Raw genomic sequence first — 20,855 nt, forward strand, 5'->3', positions numbered from 1 at the left:
TCTCTTGTACCCTTCAGATGAAATGAGATGGGCAAATTTCGGGGTATGACAGCTGCCCCTGTTCAATCTTCTTAAACTTGAAGAATCAAATAGGCACGTCTGCCTATCGTGATCTAAAGGTAGAAGATGATTGGACACTGAAATGCCCTGAAATTTGCGTTTGTTGGAAAAAATTCCGTGGGAGATGGGCTTAAAGATGCCACCCAAGATAAATACCCCTCTCTTTTGAAGAATGTGAAGCAGATGATTTCGAAAGGAACCACTTGCTTTGATTGTAGCGTGGCCTGAAAAGGCAATTTTGATTTTATGCAATGTGATGATGCATGTCGTGTATGATGCAGTGAGCTTCTCAAAATAAATGAGAGCCATGTATGTATATGCACTATGTATGAATGAGGTATGTTATTTGAATGATGCATGACTATTAATTATGTTAGTTGAAGTATGTTAGTGATTCTGAAAAGAAAGATAGAACCTTTGCGCGTTATTGATGATGTTTTGAAAGATATCACTGCCGAGGGACTAACGTGATAAGAAACCCGATTGAGAAACCCTTTTGTAGATCCTCGTTGTAAAATCCTTTGTAAAACCCTGTTTGCCTGGAAAAGCTCCTAGAAAGGATGGAATACGTCTTAAAGAAGACTGCCTAGAAAGGCTCCTACACCAATAGGGTCATTTGCGAGGGTTATCGCAAACTTCACCTGCACCATTTAGGATAATTTGCTATGCTTATAGCAACTTCACCTGCACCATTTAGGATAATTTGCTATGCTTATAGCAAACTCACCTGCACCATTTAGGATAATTTGCTATGCTTATAGCAAACTCACCTGCACCATTTAGGATAATTTGCTATGCTTATAGCAACTTCACCTGCACCATTTAGGATAATTTGCTATGCTTATAGCAACTTCACCTGCACCATTTAGGATAATTTGCTATGCTTATAGCAAACTCACCTGCACCATTTAGGATAATTTGCTATGCTTATAGCAAACTCACCTGCACCATTTAGGATAATTTGCTATGCTCATAGCAAACTCACCTGCACCATTTAGGATAATTTGCTATGCTTATAGCAAACTCACCTGCACCATTAGGATCATTTGCGAGGGTTATCGCAAACTCACCTGCACCAATAGGATTATTGGGTTTTGCTGTAACAGTCAGACAGAAACTGACTACCAAACGAGAATTGGATTTTATGTATCAGTCAGACGGGAACTGACTACCAAACGAGAATTGGATTTTGATGTGATTTTCCAGGATGAGAACTGGACTTTGAAATGATTTGGATTGCTAATGAAAATTGGACCTCTATGATATGTAGTATGTGAATGCCCCAGATGACATGCATATGCTAATGCGTATGTATGTATGTTGATGCTGATGCTGATGTTAACCCCAAGATTTTATCTCCTTATTGAACTTGTTTAAACCATATTTGCACCTACACCACGACTATGCTTATGCCGGCTTGGTAATGTTTATGTATGTGGATAATGCTTATGCATATGTTGGTTGGGTGAAACAAAGCATTGTCTTCTATAAGACTACCTGGAAAGGTTTCTGGCATGGATATGAAAATTTGTCTTGAAGAAGACTACCTGTAAAGGCTTTTATCAAGGATGAGGAATGTCTTAAAGAAGACTATTTGGAAAGATTGAACAATGTCTTAAAAGACTACCAAAAAAGGTTCTTAGAAAGTATAGAAATTTGTCTTGGAGAAGACCACCTGGAAAGGCTGAAAGATGTCTTAAAAAGGACTACCTAAAAAGGAATGTCTTGAAGAATACTACCTAAAAAGGTCCGTAAAATGTCTTAAAGAAGACCACCTGAAGAGGTTCCTGAAAAGGATGACAACTTGTCTTAAAGAAGGTTACCTAAAAAGGTACTTAGAAAAAGAATGTCCTGAAGAAGACTACCTAAAAAGGTTCTTGGAAATAAAGATGATTGTCTTAGAGAAGACTACTTAGAAAAGTTCTTAGAAAAGGACTGTCTTAAAAAGACTACCTGAAGAGGTTCCTAGAAAGGACCGTAGGATTTGTCTTGAAGAAGACTACCTAAAAAAAGTGTGGTGTAATGTATCGACCAATGTATGTAATGCATGATTTGTATGTATTTGCATGATGCCCCAATGATAGGTTGTTGATAACCAAGCGTATATAGCTCGCCGATGTTGGATGGTTGTTGGATGCTAGCGTGACTTCCCAATACCTGTTTTTTTTGAATTTGAAGATCGTAGTTAGGAGAAAGTAAAGTTTGAGAACGCCTTTTCCTTTTATTGTGTGTCTTGCCCCAATTTGATTTTGTGAAATACTTCACGCCTTTAACCTTTGGAGTTTCTCCACACCTTATGGATTTGATATCCAATGCCCCAATGTTTAGTGGAAAAAAAGGTGCCTATGATTTCCAAGCCGTGAAGGAAGTGCCCCGAGAAATAACCTTGTCATATGCTTCGACGTTTAGATTAGAGGATGTGCCCTTGACCTCAAAGATATGGAGGACTATCCATAGTGTTCTATCCTTTGTATTTAAATTCTTCCCATGTTTGACATGCCCCTGTTTGTTATTGCTTTGAGATGTGCCCCAGGTAGATTGAACCTTAGGAAGAATGCCCCCCAGTTAATAGGATTTTTGCTCGTATGCCCCTGCGATCCTCGAGTTTTTGCCCCTGTTAAGGGGAACCCCCTAGATGTGATTCCCCCCATTCCAGAGTCTTTATTAGAAAGATCGCCTTTGATTAAACCAATTTCGAGGTCTCCTCGATGCTAAGTGTATACTTGTAGATGACATTGTACCCTTTGAGAAGTAACTCCAATGCGATGTGTATGCATGTTTTGAAATCGAAGTCCGTTATGAATTAGGACTGGATGATTAGAAATGAATGCTTGAAGAAGTGTAGTGATTAGAAGTAGTTTTACTAAACTTTAGGAGACAGTATAACAGAATCCTGCTTAATATGCTTTCGTAGTTAACCTTGCCTCAATTAGGACTTTTGAATGCTGTAACTTGGCCTGGTTCATGTTTTAAGAAACAATGGATATAAGGCTCAAAATTTATTTAACCCACCCCTTTCTCCTTGATGTTCTCCAGATCCTAAAAATTCGCCTAATCCAATGGATGTGCTTTGTATATAAGAGAATCGTTTTGGTTTCGATGTTGAGTAAAAGCCTTAGTAGAGATCCAAGCACCAATGAAAAGTTTTGTAAAGATCCAAGCAAAGCTTTGATGGTTTAGCAGTCACAAGATTATCCTTTGTATTTCGCCTTTGTTTTCATCCCTTATTTTTGCATGAACCAATTCCTTTGAATTTGATCCATCGGGATGCCCTAAATTTTGCCTAAGCCTTTTTTGTTTTCTTTCATGGAATTTTCCATTTTGACTTAGCGGGCTTTTTTTTTTCTTTTGAAGGCTCCTTTTGAGATTGATCCTTGGATATCGAATGTTGTGACTGCTATGTTGATTTTGATTTGTAAGCTTCGACTTTGATACTTCCTCGATCTTGAGTGATGCGTTGAGGGAGAAGATTGTTGTGAATGTTATCTCCATTTCTTCCTCAATCTTAGATGAACGCGACGAAGAAGATATGCTTGAACCCTTGCTTGATCCTTTGCTTCAACCTTTGCTTGAATCCTCTGCTTGAATCCTCTGCTTGAATCCTTGCTTGGATTAATTTATTCTCTTGACAACCAAAATACACCATTGAATTAATTGAAATCTACCCCGCCCCTGGTTGAAATCAAGGTTTATTTGAAAAGTAAAAAAAACTCCAACTCCTGGCTCGAGGGGGTGACGAGGGATTAACATCCTTATATTTCCACTGTTTGGGAATTGAAACAATGCGTGTAAATCCTCGGTTCGGTCTTACCTTGAAAGCTATGTTTAGCTGGACTTAGTTATTTGTATTCGTCATTCTCCCTTAAGTTTGTTAATAACCCTAAATTTGAAATTGAAATTCGTAGTAGTGAGCGAATGTATTGGCTCCAAAACCTGCATGGTCATCCCATTAGAATTGCTAATCCAAAGGTACAACTTTTATCCTAAGAAACACTTAGCGATCGTAGGGGTTGAAATTCTGAGCATGAAAAAACCTATTAATCCTAGGGACAATCTCCTTTGTAGATCCGTTTGACCTTGTTTTACTCCTTAGCTCCTTAGACTTGTAGAAGTAAGGGCAACCTCGAATTCTCCTTGGGCACGTCAAAGTTGTCGGGAATAAATTGTTAGCGTTAGGTTTTTGTCGTTTCGGAACTTCATGAGTTTCCTTAGACTGAACCTGTTAGACGCTGGCCTTAGGATCTAGAGGGGGGGTGAATAGATCGTACACAGTTTTACGGATTTAAACGACTTTTCAGCGGAAGTGATTCTGAATCGACTCGCGTCTATTCCGAACCACTATCGAAACGATTATATATGTGTTTAAAAAACCAGTCAAAGACTTGAGGTAAATGATAAGAGTATATGTTGCAGAATCAAAGCGTTTCTCTTATTGAAAATCAGATTAACTTTTTGTATGATAGACAATGTTTGCAATGCAGTAAGAGTGATAGAAACAAATATACAAACACTTGGTGATAATGATCAAATTGAAGGTAATTCAATGTGTGGTGGATTGTGATGTTTATGTAAGTTCTTAATTCACAATCTTAACACTCGAATCGTTGATCAATTTGCTATTATAACCAAATATGAACAGAATGTAAATGAAAAAGTAAAAGCGACAAGAACACGATATTTGTTTAGGCAGTTCGTCGATCGTCCTCGCTACGACTACGTCTGCCCCCAATTCCAAATTGAAATTGGGTAATCTTTCATTAATGTTGAAAGTAGTATATACAAAGAAGATAACAAAGCGATAAACGATAAACCAATTATGTAGATCCTTTGAATCTTCTTCCCCCTTAATCTTGAGCAAGATCAAGGTTATCCAAGAGCTTCACTTTGATTCCCTTCTGCAGTGTCTTGATTCCTTGAACTCCCCGTTCCTCAATCGTTACACTCAGCCGAATCCTCAATGAACGCCTCTTGATAAAAACCCCCAAGAACCACCCGTCGTGGAGGACAAAACCCGCAGATTTTATTCACCAACAAACCCCACAAACCTTCACCCACTAGGAATCTTCAATTCCGTTCCATGGACGTTATCGAACTCATCACTAACCCGCAACGCAAGAATGATTATGTGTAATTGTGTTGGAGATGATGAAGAACGAAGATGAGAAGCGTTTGTGTATCTTTCAGTCGTTGGTGTTCTTGAATAATTAACCCTTGCACAATATATATGATTGCATAACAGTTGGAACCAAGAATAACTGAATTTTGGACTTTCTTGATCAGTTAGGTCGACCTCTTGTAGAGGTTAGGTCGACCTAGCAGTGCTTGCTGAAGTTTGCTCCCAGTTAGGTCGACCTGTTGAAGGAGTAGGTCGACCAGAATCCTCTTCTGATGCGTTCTGGGAACATTTTCTTAGATTAGGTCGACCTAGTTGTTATGTAGGTCGACCTAGCAGCAGTATATGTATTTTTCTTCATTTTAGGTCGACCTGGGTTGACAGTAGGTCGACCTAACTGCTGATTTTCTGCATTTTCCTTGTTCAGCTTGTGTTGAGTCGACCTATATGCATAGTAGATCATCCTGTGCTTTGTTTGGATGCTCATTTGAGTTTGCCATAAATCAAAAACATCTTTGAGTGTAATCTTGTATTCACATACTCCCCCTTTTTGATGATGGCAAACCAATAGTCAAAAGCTTTGGTAGTAAGTGATGAAGACTAAACAAGGCTCCCCCGTACATCCAGCATCTATCTCTCAACCAAGCAATCTCTCAACCAAGCAATCTCTTCACAAAGCTCCCCCGTACACTCAGCATCTATTGCATCTATCTCCCCCTTTGACAACATCAAAAAGAGAAACAAGGAAACAGAGTAGGAGAGTAACAAGAGAAATAAAGAATACCGGTAGTCATAGAGATAGATAACATGTAAATGGTGAAATCATAAGAACTAAACATGTTTTAAAGAAAACCAACAACATACATAGTAGTCCAAGAGATTAATAAAAGAAAACAAAGAGTACTACATCATATAACGTTTTTAACAAAAGGCTTAATGATATGAAATGCAATGAAATGATGATATGATAAACAATGCGTCCTAACGCCTGCCCCTTCTTCCTCTCCCTCTTTGAAATGTATGAGGTCGATCTTCTTCAACCTGTTCCAACAGATCCAGCACAGACATGTTGAGAGTGTTGAAGCTTTGGCTTATATTAGCATGGCGATGCAATGCCGTTTCCTCAAACTGATTCTGTCTTAGAGTAGAGTTGGAGGCAAAAGTCTCAAAATCGTTTTTGTGGTCTTGAACCAAACTATATAGCGATTGATATTGACGTTGTTGTTCATCATACCTATCTTGTTGAAGCTGCTGCATGGTTTGGAACTGAAGTTGTTGTGTTTCAAAGTTCTGCTGTTGTTGAAGTTGCATAGCTTCAAGCATAGACACTATGTTGGATTGATCAGGAGGAGGTGGAGCAGTGTATCCCCAAGGAATTTCTTCCTCTTGAGACGGAACATATTGCCAATTTGGATCCGTGTCATGAGCTATGTCTTCCATGGTTTGATCCTCATCATTTGCTATTTCTTGATCATTTCCCTCTTCCTCATTTCCTACATTGTTTCCAAACTCTGTGGGATCATCATAGTTGTAGATAACCTTCCCTGTTCCCTTTTGAATGAGATAATAGGTTTTCCTAACAGGATTCCAATGATATCCCATAAGAGTCAAGGTGGTTTGTGAGAATTCTTGAGATTGATGTATGCGAGTGTAGTGTAAGTGATCAAGTCGCATACCGAAGTGATTGACAATTGTTTGAATGATTGATCCATAACACAGGGCTGTAGTTTTCTGTTTGACCTCATGAAACTTAGCAGCTAGGAAGTGAGGCCAGTGTAAACGTGTTCTATTTTGCAGCAGATACATGAGCACCACTTCATTCCTTTCAATTCTCGAATATCCTCCTGCCCTTGGTCGAATGATTCTTGAGATTACCCAATTCAAGAGCCTAGGATCTCGCTTCAGATGACCGGCTGTTATTGTTTCATTAGATCTGTCAAATACGGAAGGGTCTTTGAGGATAGTCTTCATGTAGGCCTCATGGTCATAGTTTCCCGGTACATCCCCGTCTACCATACAGAGTTCATCACCTACAATTTTCAGACCAAAGATACTAATCCAAACCCGTTTGTCAACAACATGCGACCTAGAGCCCATTTTGAAACGGAAATTACAACCATCCCCTTTTGTAAATCCTGCATAGAAAGCCCTAACGGTATTTTCACAGTACGGAGTATCACATTGCACTAAGGGATGAATATTTTGATGTTCAATCAAAGCAGCGACATCAGGGATATGCATGTTTTCGACAAGATTTGGATCATAGGTATATTGCTTAACAATTTTTCTTTTCATCTGCCACTTCTCAAAATTTTCTCTACAATCAGGATGAACAAGAGCACTTACCGGTTGAGATGATGAACTAGAAGCAATTTCCGTTCCTTTTCTTGATTTTGAAGGCATGGTTGGAGATGCTTTGTGTGAGAGGGATGATTTTTGGACAATTTTGAGTTTGAGGAATTAGGGTTAGCCGTACCAAATGTGATGAGAATGAGAGGGAATGCAAGAATGGAATGTTTTGAATGAATGAGAATGGGTCGGGTCGACCTAACAGACCCAAATCTGGAAAAATGACAGCAGTAGGTCGACCTAAAGTGAGGCTGGGTCGACCTAACAGAAGTAACAAAAAAAATGACCAATTTAGGTCGACCTAAATTGTGAGTAGGTCGACGCAACTGGACCTTTTTAGTTTCTGTAAAGAAACTTCTTCTGTAGGTCGACTCAAATACAGAGTAGGTCGACCTAAGTTTCCTTAAATGATGAAGATGCCTTAGAAATGTTTCTATATGATGTATTTTTGTTTTGTCATTTGCTTGAACGCCCAAACATTGTATGTTATGAATGAAAATGATGAACACATATACATATGTATTTGAGAAGAGTAGATAAGAACACATGAAGTCACTATAAGCATGTTAATTGATAGCATATTATAGCATCAATAAAATTTTTGGAAGTGAACAATAAACATGTTACCGCTTTCTCAATATGTAGGTGTTTTGTCTTTTTTGTGTGGAGTCTTCTTGTTAGTGTGCCATACTCCTAGATTTGATGATGAATTGTTTTGATGGAATGTTTCACAGGTTGATTTGCTTGATTTTTGCGAAAAACTCATCTAGTATCGATTACTTGATGTTCTCCCGGATGCGGGACATAGTCCCAAACAATATTCTGCTAAGAATAGGTTTAAAATCTCTTTGCAATGCAACTTGCCAATTTGCACATCAAGTAATGCGTCCTATGTGTTTTTCGGGTTAACTGTATTTGTAATGTATCTTATACATTTGTGATGGCCAGAACACCTACATTTCCTCTGCCAAGTATGGTTCTTCAATCTGTCTTCATAGATGACATACCAAGAGTGGTATGTCTTCCTTTATGTGTCTTGAGCACCAGCTGTCAAGGAACCACCACCTTTCGGCGATGTCAAGACACATTTCCTGCGAAATTTAAATTAGAGTGGAAGGTCCCCAATCTTCATTGGGTCCTGGATGGTGAGTACACAATTTGTTGCACTTAGGCAACCATTGAAGTACTCCTTTAGGAACTAAAATTCTCCTAAATTTGCATTTTTCAATGGTATGTCCCTTTTTGCAACAATAATGACAGGTAATATGATGAGAATATGGAGTTTTGCTAGTTGATACTTTTGGTACAAAAGTGTATTTACTATATAAAGGAGTATACGATCTTTTGAACTTATTTGGATCAACCGCAAAAGTCACTTTTGGTTGTAGAGCCTTGTCTAACTTGGCTTTTAGATCTCTTACTTCTTTTTGCCAAATGTGACATGTCTCACAACCAAACCATGATGTAGGATCTATTTCAACTTTGTCCTTTTGAATGTCTAGCATAGATTGTTTTAAAGCTTCCATATCCTTTTCGGTTTTCTCAACTTTTGATTCAAGATATGAAAATATTTTCTTATTTGAGGCCAAAAGTTTGAAAGCTTTAATTGCATCTCTATGTAATTCTTCAAAAGCAAGTTTTAGTTGAGAATGAGATACCTTATCTACGAGTTTAGGTTTAAGATGACTTACAGCTTTCTTTTTCTTGTGTTGATGAGCCATGAAACATAGGTTTGCTGATTCTTCTCCATCGCTTGATGAGCTTTCACTAGATGAATCACTTTCCCATGCTATGTAGGCTCTTTTAGATTTGTTATGACCTTTGCTTTGGTTCTTCTCCTTTTCTTTCTTAAGGTATGGACAATCCGGTTTGTAGTGACCGGCTTTCCCACAATTGAAGCAAAGACCTTTGATCTTTCCTTTGTTGTCGTCATCTTGTTTGAACATGTTTGATTGCTTTCTATAGTTGATCAAGCCTTTGTCGGAATGTTTTGCTCCATTTTTCTTTAGATATTTGTTGTATCTTCGCACAAACAGTCCCATTTCCTCATCATCGGAGTCTTCGTCATCACTTGTGTCACTATCCTTTGGCTCTCGTTTTGAGGTCTTGGAGCTCGAAGCTTTTAGAGCTATTGACTTCTTCTCTACCTCTTTCTCCATGTTCTTTTCTTTCTTTGTCCTTTTCTCATGCATGTCAAGGCATTTAAGGTGTTGTTCATGTTCCTCTAGTTTACCAAATAGAGTTGTGATGTCTAAAGTGTTTAGATCATTTGCTTCCTTTATTGCTGTAACTTTGGGTTGCCATTCCCTGTTCAAGCATCTTAAGATTTTGTTAGTAGCAACTGCATTGGAAACAGGTCTATCAAGTGAATTTAACCGATTTTTCAGATGAACGAATCTCTTCTGCATGTTTTCGATGGATTCACCATCTTCCATGTGGAAGAGTTCGAACTCTTGAGTTAACGTATTGATCCTAGCTAGTTTGACATCATCCGTTCCCTCGTGGGCAACTTGCAATGTGTCCCACATAGCTTTAGCTGATCTACAATGGGAAACGCGATAGTATTCATCAACTCCTAGAGCTGAGATTAGAATGTTTCTCGCTTTCCAATCGTATGCATATCTCTTTTCATCTTCAGCATCCCAAGTATTTTCTGGTTTTGGAACAACTGCACCAGCTGCATTTGTCATGGTGATCTGAAAGGGACCATTGACAATAGCTGTCCAGATGTTCCTATCAATTGCATTGATGTGGACACACATACAATCCTTCCAATAGCCATAGTTTTCACCGTTGAAAACTGGAGCTCTATTATGAGCCCCTTTATGTCCGGAAGCCATCTTTCCAATAAGTGTTTCACGTAGCACGGAATAAACCAGAGCTCTTGATGCCACTTGTTAGACGCTGGCCTTAGGATCTAGAGGGGGGGTGAATAGATCGTACACAGTTTTACGGATTTAAACGACTTTTCAGCGGAAGTGATTCTGAATCGACTCGCGTCTATTCCGAACCACTATCGAAACGATTATATATGTGTTTAAAAAACCAGTCAAAGACTTGAGGTAAATGATAAGAGTATATGTTGCAGAATCAAAGCGTTTCTCTTATTGAAAATCAGATTAACTTTTTGTATGATGGACAATGTTTGCAATGCAGTAAGAGTGATAGAAACAAATATACAAACACTTGGTGATAATGATCAAATTGAAGGTAATTCAATGTGTGGTGGATTGTGATGTTTATGTAAGTTCTTAATTCACAATCTTAACACTCGAATCGTTGATCAATTTGCTATTATAACCAAATATGAACAGAATGTAAATGAAAAAGTAAAAGCGACAAGAACACGATATTTGTTTAGGCAGTTCGTCGATCGTCCTCGCTACGACTACGTCTGCCCCCAATTCCAAATTGAAATTGGGTAATCTTTCATTAATGTTGAAAGTAGTATATACAAAGAAGATAACAAAGTGATAAACGATAAACCAATTATGTCGATCCTTTGAATCTTCTTCCCCCTTAATCTTGAGCAAGATCAAGGTTATCCAAGAGCTTCACTTTGATTCCCTTCTGCAGTGTCTTGATTCCTTGAACTCCCCGTTCCTCAATCGTTACACTCAGCCGAATCCTCAATGAACGCCTCTTGATAAAAACCCCCAAGAACCACCCGTCGTGGAGGACAAAACCCGCAGATTTTATTCACCAACAAACCCCACAAACCTTCACCCACTAGGAATCTTCAATTCCGTTCCATGGACGTTATCGAACTCATCACTAACCCGCAACGCAAGAATGATTATGTGTAATTGTGTTGGAGATGATGAAGAACGAAGATGAGAAGCGTTTGTGTATCTTTCAGTCGTTGGTGTTCTTGAATAATTAACCCTTGCACAATATATATGATTGCATAACAGTTGGAACCAAGAATAACTGAATTTTGGACTTTCTTGATCAGTTAGGTCGACCTCTTGTAGAGGTTAGGTCGACCTAGCAGTGCTTGCTGAAGTTTGCTCCCAGTTAGGTCGACCTGTTGAAGGAGTAGGTCGACCAGAATCCTCTTCTGATGCGTTCTGGGAACATTTTCTTAGATTAGGTCGACCTAGTTGTTATGTAGGTCGACCTAGCAGCAGTATATGTATTTTTCTTCATTTTAGGTCGACCTGGGTTGACAATAGGTCGACCTAACTGCTGATTTTCTGCATTTTCCTTGTTCAGCTTGTGTTGAGTCGACCTATATGCATAGTAGATCATCCTGTGCTTGGTTTGGATGCTCATTTGAGTTTGCCATAAATCAAAAACATCTTTGAGTGTAATCTTGTATTCACAGAACCTCTTTTGCTTTTCCCGAGGATAGTATCACACCATTTGCAATCTCCAGGGTTTGTAGATTGATAGAGAGAACGCCTATGACCCTTTTGCCCCTTGGTGTGGAGTTAACACAGGTCGCCTTCCCTCCATCGTAGTTATGCATCTTTGATTAGGATTTTGCCCCAGTTGGACAAACCCTTGCCCCCAGGTTATCGTAGAGCGTCCTTGTAAGTTTGATATGTTCTAAGATGAACCCCTTTATGACTAGATACATCTTGAGTGTATCTATGAGGGAACTTCTTTGTTGAACTAATCCTTGATCGACGGTAACCTTTATATAATCCTGTCGTGAAAAGGCATGGACATGCGGCTGGCGTGGTGAAAGACATCCTTTTTTCTTTGTTAGACCAAGATCATTTCCGATAATTTATTCTCCTTTCTCCATAGTCTATGATCCTTTTTCTTTATGAGTCCCAGGAGATCGGCTAGCATGGTAAGTGCGGATGCGGGCGAAGATGGGCATGCAAATGTAAATGTATGAATGCATGAAAATGCAAATGCATGCGTATGCGAAAGACTCCTCGTATCATAACTCCTTGTATGCAATGCAGACGGGTGACATGTAATCCTAGGGATAGCCTTAGAGGCGACATTTGACCCTATTGAAATTCTTATCCCTTAGATTAGGGAATATGTAGAAGGTAGCGACTGGTGACCGTTCAAGATAGTCACCGAGTCTCATGGCCATCGAGAGGCCAATCAACGTGTACCAATGAAGTTGTCCTTGGTGGGAAGGTTCTCTATGCGGAACACAACCTATATAAGGACGATATCGGATGAAGTGAAATCCCTACGGGCTAGGGATGAAGGACGTAGAGATGGGATTCCAAACTCTACACGTTAGAGGGTGCGCGGAAACAAGCATGGAGTGACCGTTCAGGACAATCACTAGATCTCAAAGCCATTGAGAGGCCAATCGAACGCATGCTAATGAAGTTGTCCTTCGTATGAAGGATGTGATTTTTTTTAGAAATAGAATCCCTACAGGCTAGGGGACACGTAGATGTAAGCACGGGGTGACCGTTCAAGACAGTCACTGAATCGCATGGCCATCGAGAGGCCAATTGACGTATGCTAACAAAGATGTCCTTAGTACGAAGTATGCGATTTTAGAAATATAATCCCTACAGGCTAGGGAACGCGTAGATGTAGGCACGAGGTGACCGTTCAAGACAGTCACCAGATCGCATGGCCATCGAGAGGCCAATTGACGTGCGTAAACGAAGATGTCCTTCGTGGGAAGGACACATAGTTGTAAGAGTACAAAGATATAAAAGGAGACTCCCTACAGGTTAGGGAGTGCGTAGATGCAGACGCGGGGTGACTGTTCATGACAGTCACTAAGTCTCATGGCCATCGAGAGGCCAATCAACGTGCGTAAATATATAAAGAGTATGCACAAATCAGCGTTCAGAAGCACTGACTCAGAAAGTTCTGGATGGCTTCTTCAGAACATGCTCTGGCAAGACATCAGAAGATGGTCATGCAGAATCAGAACATGAATTGGAAAGCATCAGAAGAATGGAAGTCAGAAGAACAAGCTCTGAAGTTCTGATGGTATCACGCTCAAAGCTCTTCAAAGTCAGAAGACAGAAGATGCTCTGCACCAAAGCTGATGGCTCTGATATTCAAACGTTGTTATCTACAAATCTGAGTCTAGAAGAATGTACAAGCTGATAGGCTGTAACGTCAAATCTCTGACTGACAAAAGGAACGTTAGAAGCTACAAAAGGCAAAGTCAGTAAAAGCAGCAAAAGCAAGGCTCGAGGTAGTTGACAAAAGTGTGAAACATTAAATGCAGCGTTGTACTATTCACGCAAAGCATTAAATGCATCCCAACGGTCATTTCCTCTTAAGCGCCTATATATAGAAGTTCTGTCCAGAAGCTGAATACAACACTTGCGCAAAAACATACAAAAATGTTGTCAAATTCAAAAGCTAAAGAACTTCATCTTCAACCTCACAAACTCTTTGTAATATTTAGTGAGTGTTAAGAATAGAACTTAAGAGAAATCTCACAGTTGTGATTACAACTTTATTAGACGCATTCAAACTCTTGTAAACTTTTTTTTACATTGATTGTAAAAGGATTCCTAGAGTGATCAAGTTGTGATCTGTAGACTCTAGAAGACTTAGAGGGTATCTAAGTGGAAAACCATTGTAATCAGTTGGATTGGTGGATTAAATCCTCAGTTGAGGTAAATCACCTTGTCAGGGGTGGACTGGAGTAGTTTGGTTAACAACGAACCAGGATAAAAATAATTGTGTTCATTGTTTTTATCTTCCAAGTTTTTGAAGTTACACTTATTCAATCCCCCCTTTCTAAGTGTTTTTCACTCCTTCAATTGGCATCAGAGCACCGGTTCTAGGTGCAAGCACTTAACCGTGTTAGACAAAAGATTCAGGGAGAAAAACACAAAGTCAAAATGGTTGAAACAACTTCATCTACTCCTACTCCTGAACAAAGCAACAATGGTAATGGAAGCAATAGTTTCAATGTCTACAATAGACCACCAGTCTTTGATGGTGAAAACTTTGAGTATTGGAAAGATAGACTCGAAAGTTACTTTCTTTGTCAAGATGGTGACTTATGGGATCTAGTGCTGGATGGTTACACACATCCTGTGAATGCTCAAGGTGTCAAGATTTCTAGACAAGCCATGAGTGATGCTCAAAAGAAAGACTTCAAGAATCATCACAAGTCTAGAACCATATTGCTAAATGTTATCTCTCATGCTGAGTATGAGAAGATAACAAACAGAGAAACAACTCATGAGATTGAGCTGGATGCAAATGAACCTCAGAAGAAAGGTAAGTTCATTGCATTAAAATCTAATAGTAAAAAACGCACTAACGCTTTTCAGGCTGAAGAAGAAGATTCTGAAGATTCAGAATCAGAAGAAGAAGAAGATGAACTGTCTCTAATATCCAGAAGAGTAAATCAACTCTGGAAAAGAAAGCAAAGAAAGTTCAAGAACTTCAAAAAGGAGAATCTTCTGGACACAGAAGATCTGACAAGAATAAGGTGACGTGCTATGAATGCAAGGAACCTGGACACTACAAGAGTGAATGTCCAAAGCTTTAGAGGGAAAAGCCCAAGAAAAGATTTGAAAAGAAGAAAGGCTTAATGGCTACTTGGAATGACTCAGATTCTTCTGATCAAGAGTCAGACTCTGAAGATGAGCAGGCAAGCATAGCACTGATGGCCACTGTTGATGAAGAATCAGAATCTACATCAGACTCAGATTCTGAAGAGGTATTTTCTGAACTTTCTAGAGATGAGTTAGTTTTCAGCTTAACTAAATTCTGGAAATCAAGGCTAAACTTAGTATCAAATACAAAAAGCTGAAAAAACTCTTTGCATGTTGTAGCAACCTGCCCTAAAAATGAACATTTAGAGTCGCCACCTATTCTGAAGGGCGAATAGGAAACCCTACGCAGTTTAGAGATCAGGGTAAGTTATTATAATCAGGTCGAGGGAAGGTGTTAGGCACCCTCAACCCTTTCCTATGGCTTTGAATCTAAGGCAAAGATTTATGGCAAAATTACAGAGGTTAATAGCTAATGAAATGAATAGGGTGAAAATTGAGATTTGAAAGTGAATTGAGATTTTAGGGGGGGAGACTCGCCTTGTTACCAAGTGCCTACGTATCTCCTTATGGAGAATCAGAGTCACCGTAGTTCGGGCACAGTGTTTTACGCCTTTGAATTGAATTTGATGTGTTTTAAAGTTGTTTTGAAATGCGAAAGTTCGAAGATATTTTGAGTTACCTTATCGTAGTTTGAACTTCACAGTGTTTGAAGGGATGTAAATCCGTAGTATCGTGGTTTAGTGTATTTTGGATTTTTGGGCGTACAACCCTGATTTGAATGTGTCACTGTTAGATGCGGTGATCAATAGATTTGATCATTATAGCTAACAGATTACGGGGCATTGCTGGTTACTCGGATCGATAGATTGATCGTCGCGGGCAGCAAATTGAATGTATTTTAATTTATGTATATTTTTATCTCTCGTCTAGTGCGACTAATAGATTTAGTCGGGTCGAGGAGAGAATTTAAATAAAGGGTTAATTAAATTATTAATCAAATAGATTAAATTAATCAAAATTATTTCTCGCCTACTGCGACTAATAGGTATAGTCGGTTCGGGGAGAAAATTAATATTAAGATTAATGTTTTGCCAAATGGCCATGGGATTAGACAAACCCTAACACTTACACCTTTATGGGGTTTTTGTGATTTAATATTAATTATAATTAATTAAATCATTTAAGTCGAATAATCGAAATAATCGAATAAATAATTCTAAACCCCTAATTATAACCTTAATCCTAATTTAAATATATTGTTAATTTAATTCAATTATATATACAAAATATTGAATTCAATTATATAATCATATGTAAAAGAAAAATAAATAAATAAATAAAAGAATGATAAAACCTGGCTGGGATCCCGTGTATCAACCTTTGAATACCCATGGTGTACCTTCTTCTTTACAAGCATTGGATCTGATCGCCAGCAAGATCCTGTGGCTGCTGGTTGAGGGCGTATGGTGAGCCTCTCAACGTAACGCACACCGGAACTATAAGTGAGCTATAACATGAATTCACAAAGAAGGGAACCAAAACGTCCTCCACAGGTTTCGAACCCAGGAGGTTGTGGTTGCAAGCCTCTATGTACTACCAGCTACTCTGCACGCTTCAATTGTTAACATGGCGAACACGTAAACTAATATAGAAAAATAAGTAATAAACTTAAAATAAAAATAAAATAAAAAAAGCACGAATACTGCTCATGTCCTTCTTCTTCGTTTCAACAGTTCACGAACAACCCCATGGCCACCCCTGCGAATTTCACACCCAAGCTACAAACGCTATTAATCATGAATAAAAACCCAGATCAACATAAAATAATCATGCGAATTCAATGAGATCCTTTATTTGTCTTGAAAGCCCTTCCACGCAAAACCCCCATGTACGAATCCTCGAATCCTAGCAATGGTGGAATGCTAAACCTGCAGCCAAAACTCAATTAAACGATACAGAATCACTCACCACATCATGGCAAACAAGATTATATAATCGAAATACTTTTATGCATCGTGAATTATCGAAACCGAAATTGAAATAAAAAATGCAAAAAAACGTGATCTAAAGGAGTCTAATCCGAGCACTTTGACTGGAGGCAGTGGCGGTAATAGCTTCAGAAAATTCCAGTGAATCGATTGGGACCGTTTGTTTGGCTTGAATCGATCAATGTTTCATTCTCCTACCTTGTTTGGCCATGCGGTTTTGAAGTTTTTGTATCGGTCTTGGAGGCTGAGTTCTGTCCCAAAAAAAATCCCCCTCCTCATTAGGATTCCTAGTATATATATCATGAAAGATTTCTAGGTTAACCATTTGAATCAATTCCTTAAATTGTGAGATTAGAATTTGGTTGAAAATTGATTTACACTTTTTTCCAAATTGGTCCAAAACTCAATCTTTTCTTCCCAAACTCTTTTAACACGCAAAATTGAATCAAAAAGGGCTATTTGGATGATTGATATTGATTACAAAATCAAATCTTTAATTTAAAACTAATTTTTCATATTTATAATAATTTATTTATATTTAAATGAATTAAAAATTCAAATAAATAAAGCAAATATTATAAAAATAATTAATTAAAAGATAATTATAAGGCCCATGGTCATGTTTGGAATCCATATTTTAGGCCCAATGGTTCAAAGTATCAAACTTCTCCATTTTGCTTTAAGTGCTTTTTTTTTTCAAAATCGTCCAACTTGCGCAACTTGTGTCTTGCTCAATTTTTTAACATGTGGAGGTATTCTTGGACTTTTTGGAAAGCTTAAAGAGTCCTCTAAATGACCTTTTTGGTTTCATCTCGATTGAAGCTTCCATGCTCAAGTTATGAGCTTTGACCCAAAAGGTGTTTTTCGTTGACTTTTGGAGGGCCTATAATCTCTTGTACCCTTCAGATGAAATGAGATGGGCAAATTTCGGGGTATGACAGCTGCCCCTGTTCAATCTTCTTAAACTTGAAGAATCAAATAGGCACGTCTGCCTATCGTGATCTAAAGGTAGAAGATGATTGGACACTGAAATGCCCTGAAATTTGCGTTTGTTGGAAAAAATTCCGTGGGAGATGGGCTTAAAGATGCCACCCAAGATAAATACCCCTCTCTTTTGAAGAATGTGAAGCAGATGATTTCGAAAGGAACCACTTGCTTTGATTGTAGCGTGGCCTGAAAAGGCAATTTTGATTTTATGCAATGTGATGATGCATGTCGTGTATGATGCAGTGAGCTTCTCAAAATAAATGAGAGCCATGTATGTATATGCACTATGTATGAATGAGGTATGTTATTTGAATGATGCATGACTATTAATTATGTTAGTTGAAGTATGTTAGTGATTCTGAAAAGAAAGATAGAACCTTTGCGCGTTATTGATGATGTTTTGAAAGATATCACTGCCGAGGGACTAACGTGATAAGAAACCCGATTGAGAAACCCTTTTGTAGATCCTCGTTGTAAAATCCTTTGTAAAACCCTGTTTGCCTGGAAAAGCTCCTAGAAAGGATGGAATACGTCTTAAAGAAGACTGCCTAGAAAGGCTCCTACACCAATAGGGTCATTTGCGAGGGTTATCGCAAACTTCACCTGCACCATTTAGGATAATTTGCTATGCTTATAGCAACTTCACCTGCACCATTTAGGATAATTTGCTATGCTTATAGCAAACTCACCTGCACCATTTAGGATAATTTGCTATGCTTATAGCAAACTCACCTGCACCATTTAGGATAATTTGCTATGCTTATAGCAAACTCACCTGCACCATTTAGGATAATTTGCTATGCTTATAGCAACTTCACCTGCACCATTTAGGATAATTTGCTATGCTTATAGCAACTTCACCTGCACCATTTAGGATAATTTTCTATGCTTATAGCAAACTCACCTGCACCATTTAGGATAATTTGCTATGCTTATAGCAAACTCACCTGCACCATTTAGGATAATTTGCTATGCTTATAGCAAACTCACCTGCACCATTTAGGATAATTTGCTATGCTTATAGCAAACTCACCTGCTCCATTAGGATCATTTGCGAGGGTTATCGCAAACTCACCTGCACCAATAGGATTATTGGGTTTTGCTGTAACAGTCAGACAGAAACTGACTACCAAACGAGAATTGGATTTTATGTATCAGTCAGACGGGAACTGACTACCAAACGAGAATTGGATTTTGATGTGATTTTCCAGGATGAGAACTGGACTTTGAAATGATTTGGATTGCTAATGAAAATTGGACCTCTATGATATGTAGTATGTGAATGCCCCAGATGACATGCATATGCTAATGCGTATGTATGTATGTTGATGCTGATGCTGATGTCAACCCCAAGATTTTATCTCCTTATTGAACTTGTTTAAACCATATTTGCACCTACACCACGACTATGCTTATGCCGGCTTGGTAATGTTTATGTATGTGGATAATGCTTATGCATATGTTGGTTGGGTGAAACGAAGCATTGTCTTCTATAAGACTACCTGGAAAGGTTTCTGGCATGGATATGAAAATTTGTCTTGAAGAAGACTACCTGTAAAGGCTTTTATCAAGGATGAGGAATGTCTTAAAGAAGACTATTTGGAAAGATTGAACAATGTCTTAAAAGACTACCAAAAAAGGTTCTTAGAAAGTATAGAAACTTGTCTTAGAGAAGACCACCTGGAAAGGCTGAAAGATGTCTTAAAAAGGACTACCTAAAAAGGAATGTCTTAAAGAATACTACCTAAAAAGGTCCGTAAAATGTCTTAAAGAAGACCACCTGAAGAGGTTCCTGAAAAGGATGACAACTTGTCTTAAAGAAGGTTACCTAAAAAGGTACTTAGAAAAAGAATGTCCTGAAGAAGACTACCTAAAAAGGTTCTTGGAAATAAAGATGATTGTCTTAGAGAAGACTACTTAGAAAAGTTCTTAGAAAAGGACTGTCTTAAAAAGACTACCTGAAGAGGTTCCTAGAAAGGACCGTAGGATTTGTCTTAAAGAAGACTACCTAAAAAAAGTGTGGTGTAATGTATCGACCAATGTATGTAATGCATGATTTGTATGTATTTGCATGATGCCCCAATGATAGGTTGTTGATAACCAAGCGTATATAGCTCGCCGATGTTGGATGGTTGTTGGATGCTAGCGTAACTTCCCAATACCTGTTTTTTTTTAATTTGAAGATCGTAGTTAGGAGAAAGTAAAGTTTGAGAACGCCTTTTCCTTTTATTGTGTGTCTTGCCCCAATTTGATTTTGTGAAATACTTCACGCCTTTAACCTTTGGAGTTTCTCCACACCTTATGGATTTGATATCCAATGCCCCAATGTTTAGTGGAAAAAAAGGTGCCTATGATTTCCAAGCCGTGAAGGAAGTGCCCCGAGAAATAACCTTGTCATATGCTTCGACGTTTAGATTAGAGGGTGTGCCCTTGACCTCCAGGATATGGAGGACTATCCATAGTGTTCTATCCTTTGTATTTAAATTCTTCCCATGTTTGACATGCCCCTGTTTGTTATTGCTTTGAGATGTGCCCCAGGTAGATTGAACCTTAGGAAGAATGCCCCCCAGTTAATAGGATTTTTGCTCGTATGCCCCTGTGATCCTCGAGTTTTTGCCCCTGTTAAGGGGAACCCCCTAGATGTGATTCCCCCCATTCCAGAGTCTTTATTAGAAAGATCGCCTTTGATTAAACCAATTTCGGGGTCTCCTCGATGCTAAGTGTATACTTGTAGATGACATTGTAGCCTTTGAGAAGTAACTCCAATGCGATGTGTATGCATGTTTTGAAATCGAAGTCCGTTATGAATTAGGACTGGATGATTAGAAATGAATGCTTGAAGAAGCGTAGTGATTAGAAGTAGTTTTAACAAACTTTAGGAGACAGTATAACAGAATC

This window comes from Vicia villosa, linkage group LG4 (assembly GCF_029867415.1).
Source record: "Vicia villosa cultivar HV-30 ecotype Madison, WI linkage group LG4, Vvil1.0, whole genome shotgun sequence".
Taxonomy (NCBI): Eukaryota; Viridiplantae; Streptophyta; class Magnoliopsida; order Fabales; family Fabaceae; genus Vicia; species Vicia villosa.